Genomic DNA, 11278 nt, shown 5'->3' with positions numbered 1-11278 from the left:
CTTTTTGATCTTCATTGCTAACGTTCCCCATGCAGGATAATGTGAGTGTTTCTATTTTACTCTGAGTCATTAAAGTAGTGCAGAAGGTTGCTGGATTAAAAAAAAAAAGAAAAAATGAGTCAACATCAGACTTGTAGAAGTGTACCTCCCTCCCTCTTGTGACTGTGTGTGGGCGGAGCTGCAGTCTGTTGAGTGGCCAGGGGGCAGGCTGTAGTAGACTGTGTCAGACAGAGGGAGAGTGTGGACGTGTGGACTCAGAGCTGTCATCTGAGAGAGATTTAAACTTCTCTGTACCTGTGGATTTTTTTTCTTCAGACGTCCCCCCCTGAAAGAGGGACTGATCTGCCTGTGGGCCACCTAAAGGAAAGCTGTTTTAGATCTGACGTGAGTTTCTGTTTAACAGCTGACTGGGACAGAGCGTAAGTAATGCTGTTACAATGACTACCCTTGTGTTCATTAACTGCGTGGTGCCGTGGCTGCATGAATCATTGATGCGAGTGCGCTGCAGTTCTGGTTACCTGTTAAAACAATGCTAGGATAACCCATCATTTGCCTGTTGGAGAATTATGATGTTTTTATGAGTGAGCCCATGTGAGGTTAGCTTCTCTCTTTAAAAGGAAAAGTGGGTGTGAGTTGACATGAGACAGACCACCATCCTCTCCACTAGGTCTTTATCGTAAGGTGATAGGAGGGCAATGGGGTCATTAAAAACCCACTCTGAGTGCAGCCTCATGCATGTGTGTGCAGTGCGTTCGTATTTGTGGGTCATTGTTTACATGTAGGAGATACCCATGCATTAAGTGATGTTGATCTTGGACTCATTTCCCTTAGAATAATAGGTATTTGCCTGGGTGTGTTACATTTTAACACTTTTTGGCATGTATCGGCTGTCTCTAGCGTCTTTATGCTGAGGCACAGCTCTTCAGGAGTGAGCCTGTGTCTGGGGGTTTGGGCTCCTATTTGCAGGCAGAGGGTAGGAAATGTGGGTGCAATTACCCCTGCATCCTCTCCAAGCTACTTTTTGTAAATCAAGAAGGGTATGGGAAATCAGATGAAAGAACAGAATCATCAGCATGTACTTTTCCAATTGAAATTGGAATCCTTTTTTGGAATTTTGTGTGATAGCATATAGAAACATCAAATAATGTTCTCACTGACATGCTGCTGGCAAAACAATCTACTAATGGCAAACTGTCAGAAATGTGGTTAGCAGTCAATCAGTAGAAGGATATGGTTGATTTTCCCCTATTGGAGTGAGCTTTAGTTTTATTATGTTGCATTTAAAAATAACTTGTGTATTATATTGTCTTTTGTATTCTTACATCACGTTTATTTCATTTCCCTAATATAAAAAGGCTCGATAAATATGGAAATAGTGCCGTCTGACTAGAATAACTTCCGGTTGTGAACTTTGGAGGTTTCAAGCTTCCCCATAAGCTTTTTTTTAAGTTGCATATTTTACTGCAGCTGGCTGTGCGTACAATCATGTTCTCTTTTAGGTGTATGTTTATCATTCAGCACAGTAAAGGTCATTCAAAACATCCAGGCTATTTTTTGGAGTGGACTTTTTGGAGTGGAGGGAAACTTTACCATAAAACAATCTGAATCACTGTGATCTTACAGGATACATCCTCAGGAGAACTTGATATCCTCCTTAAAAGCTTATCTGTGTTTGTCTAGCATCTATCTACCAACAGGGGACATGAGAGATAACCCTCACAAACAATCTTGCACGCAGACACAGATTCTCAAGCGATCAACAAACACCCAGCAGCAGAACGGGAATAAATGCGAGCTTTCATGAATTTTCAAGAATGGCGGATTATTCCACAAGAGGGTGGAATATAATCAACAGTGCTATCACATTTGTGGCAGCGATCGACTTTTTTTCTGGCCCGCTATATGGAGATTGGTCTGTCTGCTGTAGGAGAAAAGCTTGTCTGTGCTGACCTTGGCCTGCTGTTTCTTTTGGTTTGATCCACAAAGAAAACAGCTGGCAGTTGCATTCTGGATGCCGGCGGCCTCGACAATGAGCTGCCTGTATGATGCTGTCAGAGAGGCTTTGGCTCGTTGGTAAAGGATGGTGCCTGTTATATCAATAGCTAAAATCCAGACTTCACAAAAAAGTTAAATTTATGACATGGTGGTTGTTGCTTGCAGTGAAAGCCTGCCTTGACCTGAACGCTACTGAAACATTCCTCTGCAGACTGAAAGTGTGTTCGAGGCGCTGCTGTGCTGCATCGAGTCTGCTCAAAGTAGTGTAAGCAAGGTGGAACTGTGGGCTGTCAATGGTAGCAGCTCAAAGCAACAAGCAACCTGTTGCTGATTACTAAATCTGCATTGTGGAGAACAGACAAAGAAGAAATTAATCATACTGCATCACACTGTTTTACCACAGCTAATCCTCCGTGCTGGCCCCACGTTCACATTTCTAGTTTGTCAGCACATCCCAGGGGTATTTTCTCAGCTTTAGGCTGCTCTCATCCTCCTTCATCTGTTTATTTTGTCAGGTTGACTCTTGCCCCAACATAAAGTATGCATATGCGTGTCTGCTATGTACAGCATTTGTACTATATGTATGTTCTCAGCAGTTGCGAAAAATATTTTTAAGAGATGTGTTCATCCAAAATGTTGCCCAATGACATCCCTGATCTATACTTACTGCAGTAACCTCAGGTATTCTTTTGCATTCATGGTGTTTCTTACAGAGATGTTCCTGAAAATGAGCCCTCAAGTAAAATAAATAAATTAGAAAGTGAAGATTTTGGTAACTTTAGGTCAAGTTACACGATTCTCATCAGCAGGTGGAGTTTACTTAGTGGTCAGGAAATCTCAGATTATTCGGTTTCTTTTCCTGAGTGTCGGCAATCGTCTGTAATGTCTTAACAGTTCAAACTCAGAGTCTGACCAAGACTAGTCTCTCTGCACAGTCCATGTACTAGCTGTTCTGGACTTTTTAATCACGTCACATGTCCTTTAGATGTTGTGATTTTATCTGACTTCCTTTACGTTTTTCTAAGTGTTGTTGAAAACAAGACAAAAAAGGGTTTATGGCCGGGGTACAGAAGAGAAGGGCCAGCCACTTGTAACCTAAAGGTTAAACACAGGCCTTCAGGGAGTCCTATTACTGTGTACTCACTGATGGGAACTCTGCAAACATGCATTCTGGGAGCACAGCGGGCTTCTCTGTTTATTCCCAGTCTAGTGCTGTGCCATGGTGTGGGAAATGACTGTGGACATGGAACATGGCCAGATCAGTGCTCTCACGTCAGCATCTCCTAGACCCACACGTGCCTTTTTAACCCTCATGTAACACGCATCGAAAAAACGTCACATCCACAGGAAGTACTGCGGGACCTTGTTTTGTACGTGCAGCGCTCTATTTTAACTGTACACAATCATTTGAAACAGCTTTACAAAACTATGTGGAGTATGTTTACACACGTGTCAGCATTTCCTACTTGCTGGTGTGAGAGTTGCAAAATTCCCATTTCAGGGTATATTTCCGTCACTCATCACCTCGCACCTGTTCCTCGTGCATGTTTCATTATAAAGCTGTATTTTAAAACGTAAAGCTATAAAAAGAACGCATCGACTATTGGATCACATACAGGAAATGTACATCATGTCACTGTTAGTGGTTGAATTTGTTTGTGTCCATCCTGATGTGAGTGCGGGAGTAGCTCTGATGATTGAATCAGCCTCCGGCCGAGCCTTGTTTGGCAACTTGTCCCTCCCCCGTAGCCGTGATTTGATATCTCTAAGCATTCCAGGTTATGCCCTTTACTCTGCTAATGGTGCCACTGACCCTTAAAGACATTCCTGCGGCAGCTCTCCAATCACACGTCTGATTGCCCCTCCTTGTAAACATGCTGTCTTTTAACGTTGTGATTACTTACTTTACAGAGACATATTCGATGGACATTGACTGAAACACCTAACTGACATAGTTGCTCTTCTCTAACCTTGGACACAAATAGTACAATGTAGCCCACTGCAAAAGGCACTCTCGCCTCTCATGTGTCATGTTGCACAGAGCTCAAATATTACACACTTTGTTGTAAATCTGTTGATCACTTTTTATGAGAGTGCAGGTGTGATTTTAGTTAGCTAACTCTTATGTGAATATGTAGGCCCTGCTTGGTTGTTTTGAGGTGTCTGAAAGTCCTTTGCCCTGAAAAATGTTGACTTTAACTTTATGAAGCACATGAACAGTTGTGGGTTGCTAATTAAATAGATCATCAGTCTTCAATCTTTATTGCCAATTATGTTGAATTTGGCTCTTGAGTGTGACCTTTCAGAATACTTTCTGCTTTCATATATTGAAATGACGATGAGTCATGTGCGACAGTTGGATGGTGGCACAGTTGTAGCAAATCTACTTCTGTATTTCTTTGTTTTTTAAAAAACAAAAAAAACAGAAGGCCTTTTATAGATTGATCCTGTTTTCTGACACAGTAACATGATCTCTTTTCCTCTCTACGCCTGCGGTCCGAGAGATGGAAACAGAAATGGAGCAAAGGGGTTAAATGCAACAGAGCCCACAGGACAGCAGTAGACTAAAAGCTTCCTGTGGCAGAGCAGAGTGTAAGCCGGACCTGGCAGACAGGCTGGCAGTGCAGATGTTTTAGGTGAGAGGCACAGTAGATAGCTCTGGTTGAATAATTCATCAGATCGGATTGAAGATGAGATATATTAAGACAGAGTACACAGGCCATCCTATGGCCTCTTTCAGCACTTTTTGTGCAGCATGAGTGGCTGCAGGGCTCAGATCCTCCTGCATCTCTGCTTTCTTTCTGGCAGTTATCCACTAGAGTCCGGGCAGTGCAGGAGACAGTTATAGATGTGCTGGCTCTAGGTCTAGAGAGGCCTCCAGACATCTGGAGGGGTTGAAGCTGTTCGGCATGCAGGTGCAGTTCAAGCTCACAGCAACTAACACTGCTGATGACTTCTTCTGTGGTCACTGGGTCTTATTGGGGCATAAAAATACATAAAGAAATACTTTTTTCAGTGATGGGATTGCTTAAACTCTAAAAAATCAGTACCCTGACTAAATCTAAACAATCCTGCACAGAGCTCAGTTTATCAGGTATCTGCATATTAAACTGTTTCAAGTATTAAAATGTCTTCTGGCCTTGCTTTTTGTCCACTTCTCTTTCTGGTTTGTTAGTGATCCAAGCAAAACAAGGCTGTTTATCCTGTCCCGGCTCATGCATCAAATCACTGACTTTACATCTTATAGTTTATAAATACTGAGATGAATCACTTGCTTGGCTCATGGTAACGTCAGAGACCAGCTACAGAGCAGCCTCTTGGGTTTACTGGATGTTTGTTAAGAGAAACTTGAATGTTCCTGTTATCTGCCTATTATTTTTATAAGCCTAAATGAAAATTTGACCTTTTTTTGGTTTACGGGAATGTGCTTCATCATTATAGATAATAGGATTTTTTTTCCACATTATCTGTAAATTCAACTGAAAAAAAACATGGCTTGATGTTATCTGCTGAATTTCCTAATTTAGTCCTTTCTTGTCTGCAAAATAATAAACCATCCCTCAGCACCTTCACGTTGTGAAATAGGTGAGGAAATGTGCGCTTCTTTGACATCACAGTGAAAAGGCTCAACTTTCTAGTAACACACCATTTCACCTCCATCTCTCCATGACATCAGCTCCCACCTACACGAATCCAGCTGGGCGCCGTGCAGACATGTCAGGGCTTCGATTGTATCTCGAGCACACGCTGGTGCAAACATGGAGCTACGTGAACTTTAAGGGTCCTTATTATATGCACTGCAGTTCTGCCTTAACTGACTGCTCAGAGCAATTTGGCTTTAAGATGTCATGAACTGGGATGTTTGTTAGATTATTCTTTTTTGTTGTTGTTGTTAAAAATTACTCAGTAGAATTGAAGCAATTTTTAACATACCCCTGTACCTGCAGGCAAGCACACTGAGCTCTGTCATCTGATAGTTTGCTAATCCCCTGATTATACTTGTCTAGTTAAGTAGAAGAGTCAGTCAGTCATCCATTAAATCATCAAGCCACAGGATCAGTGTTGGGCCATATATTTGCTGTGTGTGCGATTTGTGTTTGCGATTTAAAGGGCAAATAAAAAAAGGGCACGAGGATAAAAACAGTAAAGAGCAAACATGTGAAGTTGAATCTAAACTGAGCAGTGCTGGCTTGACAAGTGTGACCTTGAGTATCTGGATCAGCAGCAGCCTATAGGCAGATACTCTTGATTGACAAGAGCTCATCTCCCTCGTATGGTTTACCAGATTCGCTGCCCTTATAGGTCAGATCTGGTCGTCTGGGATATTGGATCTCAATGATTGGAATTTAACCCAAATATCATTGTAGTGACGGATTCTCAAGATAGCTCGGATGACTAGGATACCAGCGTTTTAAGTGATGGCTGAATACTTCGCGTTAGGAATGCGCAGCTTGCTATTGATCGGTACTAAGTGAGGTCACTTGATGTGGGTGGCAGCTGCCCCACTCTCGGACCCCATATAAAGAACACAGACTACCCCCCACAAAAACTTTTTAATGTGGTTTGTTCGCCAGATAAAGAGGTCAAAAATTAACTTTTAAATCACTGAATCTTAAGGGTTAACACTAGAGATAAGACACAACTGAACGAGTATGACTACAAGCACAGGAAAAGGAGTCATTCGTCATTATTTGTGTACTCTCATGAGCTCGGTTTAGAGAACTTGGTTTTTGGTCATTGTTAGTGGACTTCCCTGAATCTCACTGAATGTGTTGTTGAAGAGCGATAAGCCTTTCAAAACATGCCTTTTGCTTCAAGTGGAAGGCCCGAATAAAAGAAGGAAAAGTCTACAATTCCTGTCATGTTAAGAGCTGTGGATACTTAAATAAAAGTTTAGCAATAATCAGATTTACAGTCATATCGCTACTGGTGAACAATCACTAGTTGCTACTTCAGCTCTTGGTATTGTAAATCTAAATCACTTTCCACACGATTGGATTAGGCTATAAACAGTTCTCATAGGTGTCATTTTAAACAGAGTGCACAATAGATAATTACAGCGTGAACATGAACTTGATTACACCTGCTCGGACGAACACGCCTTTCCTTGGGCTATCTTTGTTTCTAGCTAGGGATTTTCAAAAAAGCTTTGGAAGTATTACATTTCTCATTTATTATATGCTGACAATGTTTCTTTTTAACTAAATTTTATTATTCTTATGGTTTAAGTGATAGTTTTCATTCCAGTATTCTTTTAGATTCATAATCAATATTCATTAGACTGAAAGTTTGGTTGATTGCATTTTGTTCAGAATTGCTTTATTTGTCTATTTAAAAAAAGGACTGAAGGTCACCAGCATGTTCGATCTGTGAGGTTTACAATATGCTTTGTAGCCTTGATGCTCTTGACATTCGGTAAAAGCTGGTCTGTGGCCATTTGGAGAAGTGGACGTTCTGAGCCTTTTATCATTTGTACACAGTGATGGATGGGTGCAGCTCTCTGCCCAGTGGCCTATAGCCTGAGCTTGTGTGTAAGCCTCTAAGCTACTGGAATGCGTGCAGCTTCTTGCTGCGGACATCAAGCGGCAACAGCCGCCGTGTTTTGTTTACGCCCTTTCATGGATGCCACACCAGCCTAATCAATTTTAGCGAGGTTAAATATTTCAATGGATTGTTGTTGATCGAACGCTCCATGAGTTTACACGGGCAGCAAATGCAAATGCAGCACATCACTTCGTTTTTGAACTGTCCACAAACTTGACTTCTATGGTTCAAAAGATTCACTTTGCTTTTTCCAAGCATATAGTGGGGTTTTTTATATGGTTGTTCAGTTTTATTTGGCAACTCCTTTACATATGCTAAATAATCTCAGGAGTCAAAAAAAAATAAATTAAAAGTTAATCTTTTATTCTTGTAAAACACGGGTTGGTAACATTTTTTCGGTGACAGCTGACAAAAAAATCTGATAATAACCTTTCAGTTTAAAGCTGTCCAAGTAGGAAAAAAAAGTATAATTTATAGTACTGTGTTGAGTCCTCACTTTGTGGACATTTATAATTTTCGTGTCTCTGCATTAATGAAACCCTTAATATCAAGTTCCCAATGAAATAGTCGCTTATTGTTACAGAAAGAAAGACATCTGATTTTGAGTGTATATACTGATTGGAGTATACTGGAGCTGTGACACACTATAATGAGCAAACTTGATACATTTACAGTCTATTGCATTTTGTTTTATAAGTGAAACAAATGGTATATTACTACCAAATGTTTTTGTAATGTAATTGTATTTCTGGGAAGGTGCATGTGAGCTGTGCCATAGGCTACCATGTAGGATAACTCAGTGTTACAAATGAAAAGTAAGAGGGAGGAAGTCCTGTTAGGCTTTAGAAAATTTAATGGAAGAGTTTGGTCAACATGTACATAATATGTAGGGCTCAAAAGGTTAAGCAGAGAACTTTCAGCTTGCCAGACTTGGCAGCATGTAGTTCAAATCCTGCATGATGCCAGAATTCAGCACTGACCTATTGTTTCAGCATATGAAGCGCATGCATATATGCAAGGGCTCATCTAGCAGAAGGGAAGAGCTGCAGCTTCTCTGGAATAATTGGTACTGCAGATTTAAGCTTATTCTGACTTTATTGCTAACATGCTGCTCTTTTTAGTCTGAATCAGATGTATTTAAAGTTGTTCCAAACAAAGTTTACTATTGGGAAGAGTGAAAAGCCGTCCATCATAGAATGGTAAAATGTGAAATCATTTAAAAACGGGGATAACATGCTACATTTACATGCAGTTTCTCGTGGGAGACATTAAAAGTGTTGCACTAGAATAAACATTACCACAGTAGTTAAATAACAAAAGCTAAAATGAGAGCTACAAAGGGAATGCAGTTCCTTGACCCTTGCTCACCTCTGTATAACTCGGCAGGTCAGTCACATGGTGAAATGGGTGTGTATGATGGTTTGTTGGTTTTGGAAGTTTACAGTTAATGGCTGAGACATCAAGTGTCATAAAAGGTGTGGATGTTATGACATCATCACCATATGACAGTTCAGACAGCATAACTTTATGCTTTTAGTACTTGAATTTTTCAGTGTGTCTTCTAAATAGGGCTGCCACGATTAGTCGACTAGTCACGATTAGTCGACTATCAAAATCGTCGACGACTGATTTAATAGTCGACGCGTCGTTTGAAGCTTTGTAAGATCACAAAAGACACAGGAATAAGTAGGATTTAAGAGTGTAATAACGGACTGAAACAGAAGATGGCAGCACTGCATGTACAAGGATGCCAGCTGCCGTTAAACCCCGAAGAAGAAGCTGTGTCCCAGAATTCATAGCGGCCCAGCTCAGTTTCCAACAATGGCGGCAGCTAGTTAGTTTTAATATTACTCTTATTATTTTTTCTGGGTCACAAAATAAACGTTTAACATATTTTCAGGCGGGAATGTAGCTGTGGAAACCTTAAATATCTGCTCAGTTTATCAAGACACCGCATATTTTCAAAAGCGCTCCAACGTTTTCGGAGACGTCTGTTACCCACTAGTTCGATAGCTAGCCGGGGGCTAGGCTAACTAGAGCCGTGAGAACCGTTTTCAAACCCACCGCCGTCTTTCGCTACTCAGGTTAAACATATGAGTCACTTAGATAACTTAAAAATGTTATTGTTTGGCTTTTTTTTTTTTAGTATTTTATTTGTTCCTGAGTAAATCTGTTTGGCTGAGATTAAAGTTGTAGTTTTTACACAGCTGAATAAACGTCAAGCAGACAACTGATTATCAGAAGTGTGAGATGCTGGAGAATCTACTCCGGTGTCCTGTTATATTTTAGATAGCAAGGAGTTTATTAAACTTCACCGAAACAAACTATCATCTTGTCTTTATTTTTAGTTAGCACATACCTTAAACACTTAAAGCTGTAAGCTAATGATAGTTATATAAAAGCAGATGCTGCTGGTGCAATAAGCTGTACGTTTTACGTCCAATGGATGATGATCTGATTAGTCGACTAATCGCAAAAATAATCGGTGACTAGTCGACTATCAAAATAATCGTTTGTGGCAGCCTACTTCTAAAACATGAAAACTTGTATTTAAACAGCCTCAGCATACTTTGTTGGGCAGCTGTGACTTGGGTGATAGGATGGGTCATCTACAAATTGTAAGGTTAGTGGTTCGGATGCCGTTGCATCCTTAGGCAAGAGCTGTACCCTGAGTTGCCCCTGATGCATCCACTGAAGTGTGAAAGTTAGTAAGCGCTTAGATAGTGATAGATAGTGTTGTATTATAAATGTTTGTGTTTGGTTGAATGAGACTTGTAGTAAAAAAAAAGAAAAGAGTGGAAAGTGGAAAGGTGCATACAAGTACCACTCCATTTAACTTTACTTGTGTTTCACATGCTTATCTTTGAAAAAAACCAAGTTAGTGGATGTAAACAAGGAGAAGCACGGTACAGAACCTGAGGTGAATGGCTGTTATCTCACTGCATTGTGGTCGATATTTCACTCCAGCAAACGCAGACAGGATTTTATTGCAAACAAGTGGAGACATTTCGAATGGCACTGAGTGTTTCAACAGGCCTGACCTACTTTCAGCAGCCTGGGCTGAAACGGTTTCTCACCTGTGTCTGGCAGCAGGCAGGAAGCCTCATAAACTAAAGACCCTCAATATCTTATCCAGTACTCTGAACAGTATATTACTCTGTGCTTTTATTTCTGCTATAAAATAGTCATCGAAGAATTTGTCACATTTGCTGGAGCGCATATGGTCACTCTCACGGATACAGGCTGTTACTCTCAGCCAACAGTTTGAGAGGGTGAGATGGTTAGGATGTTTCCTGACAGTGAGAACTTTAGCCTGCTTCCATCTGTAGAGTAAACTTCTTAAGCTGCAGATTAGCAACATAAATAAATATAATCATTACCAAACCTCTTACATTTTGTTTATAAGTGGAAAACTCTTTTATTTCACTGAAACTGCAAATTCATAAATAGTTCAAGATTGAAGCCGAGGCACTGTTTGCAGGTCACTCCATCCTCCTCTCAGTAGTTATAAAAGAATAAACATTTATTGTAGTATGAATAGTACTATAAACATTTGTGGTGTAAACAGCAGTGATTTTCTTTAGTGCCATTCCACCAAATGTCAGGACACGCAGTATTATATTTCCGAGTAAAGAGGAACATCTTTTTGTTTTGCAGATCTAACTGTTGAACATCGCCGTCAAAATAGTTTCAGCTTTTGAACACTGATTTTGAATATGTGGATAGTTTATCATACAAG

At 40.4% G+C, this 11278-nt stretch overlaps 1 protein-coding gene across 2 annotated transcripts in view; it reads left to right on the top strand.

Annotated features, from left to right (window-relative positions):
* The first annotated feature begins 232 nt into the window (after positions 1–232).
* The window catches only part of sema4ba (sema domain, immunoglobulin domain (Ig), transmembrane domain (TM) and short cytoplasmic domain, (semaphorin) 4Ba), a 42414-nt gene continuing 31368 nt past the window's right edge, over positions 233–11278 (top strand). Inside the window, exon 1 of one of the 2 annotated variants that reach the window (XM_005729944.1) lies at positions 233–384. The gene's annotated coding sequence lies outside the window, so the exon portion shown is untranslated. Of the gene's footprint in view, positions 420–11278 lie in introns of both variants that reach the window. The other variant, XM_005729943.2, reaches the window with a different exon arrangement.

The sequence above is a fragment of the Pundamilia nyererei genome, unplaced genomic scaffold (assembly GCF_000239375.1).
Source record: "Pundamilia nyererei isolate P.nyererei 1_Seehausen unplaced genomic scaffold, PunNye1.0 scaffold00035, whole genome shotgun sequence".
In the NCBI taxonomy this organism is placed as follows: domain Eukaryota; kingdom Metazoa; phylum Chordata; class Actinopteri; order Cichliformes; family Cichlidae; genus Pundamilia; species Pundamilia nyererei.
Note: the sequence above shows the minus strand (reverse complement) of the source record. Positions and strands in the feature narration are given on the sequence as shown.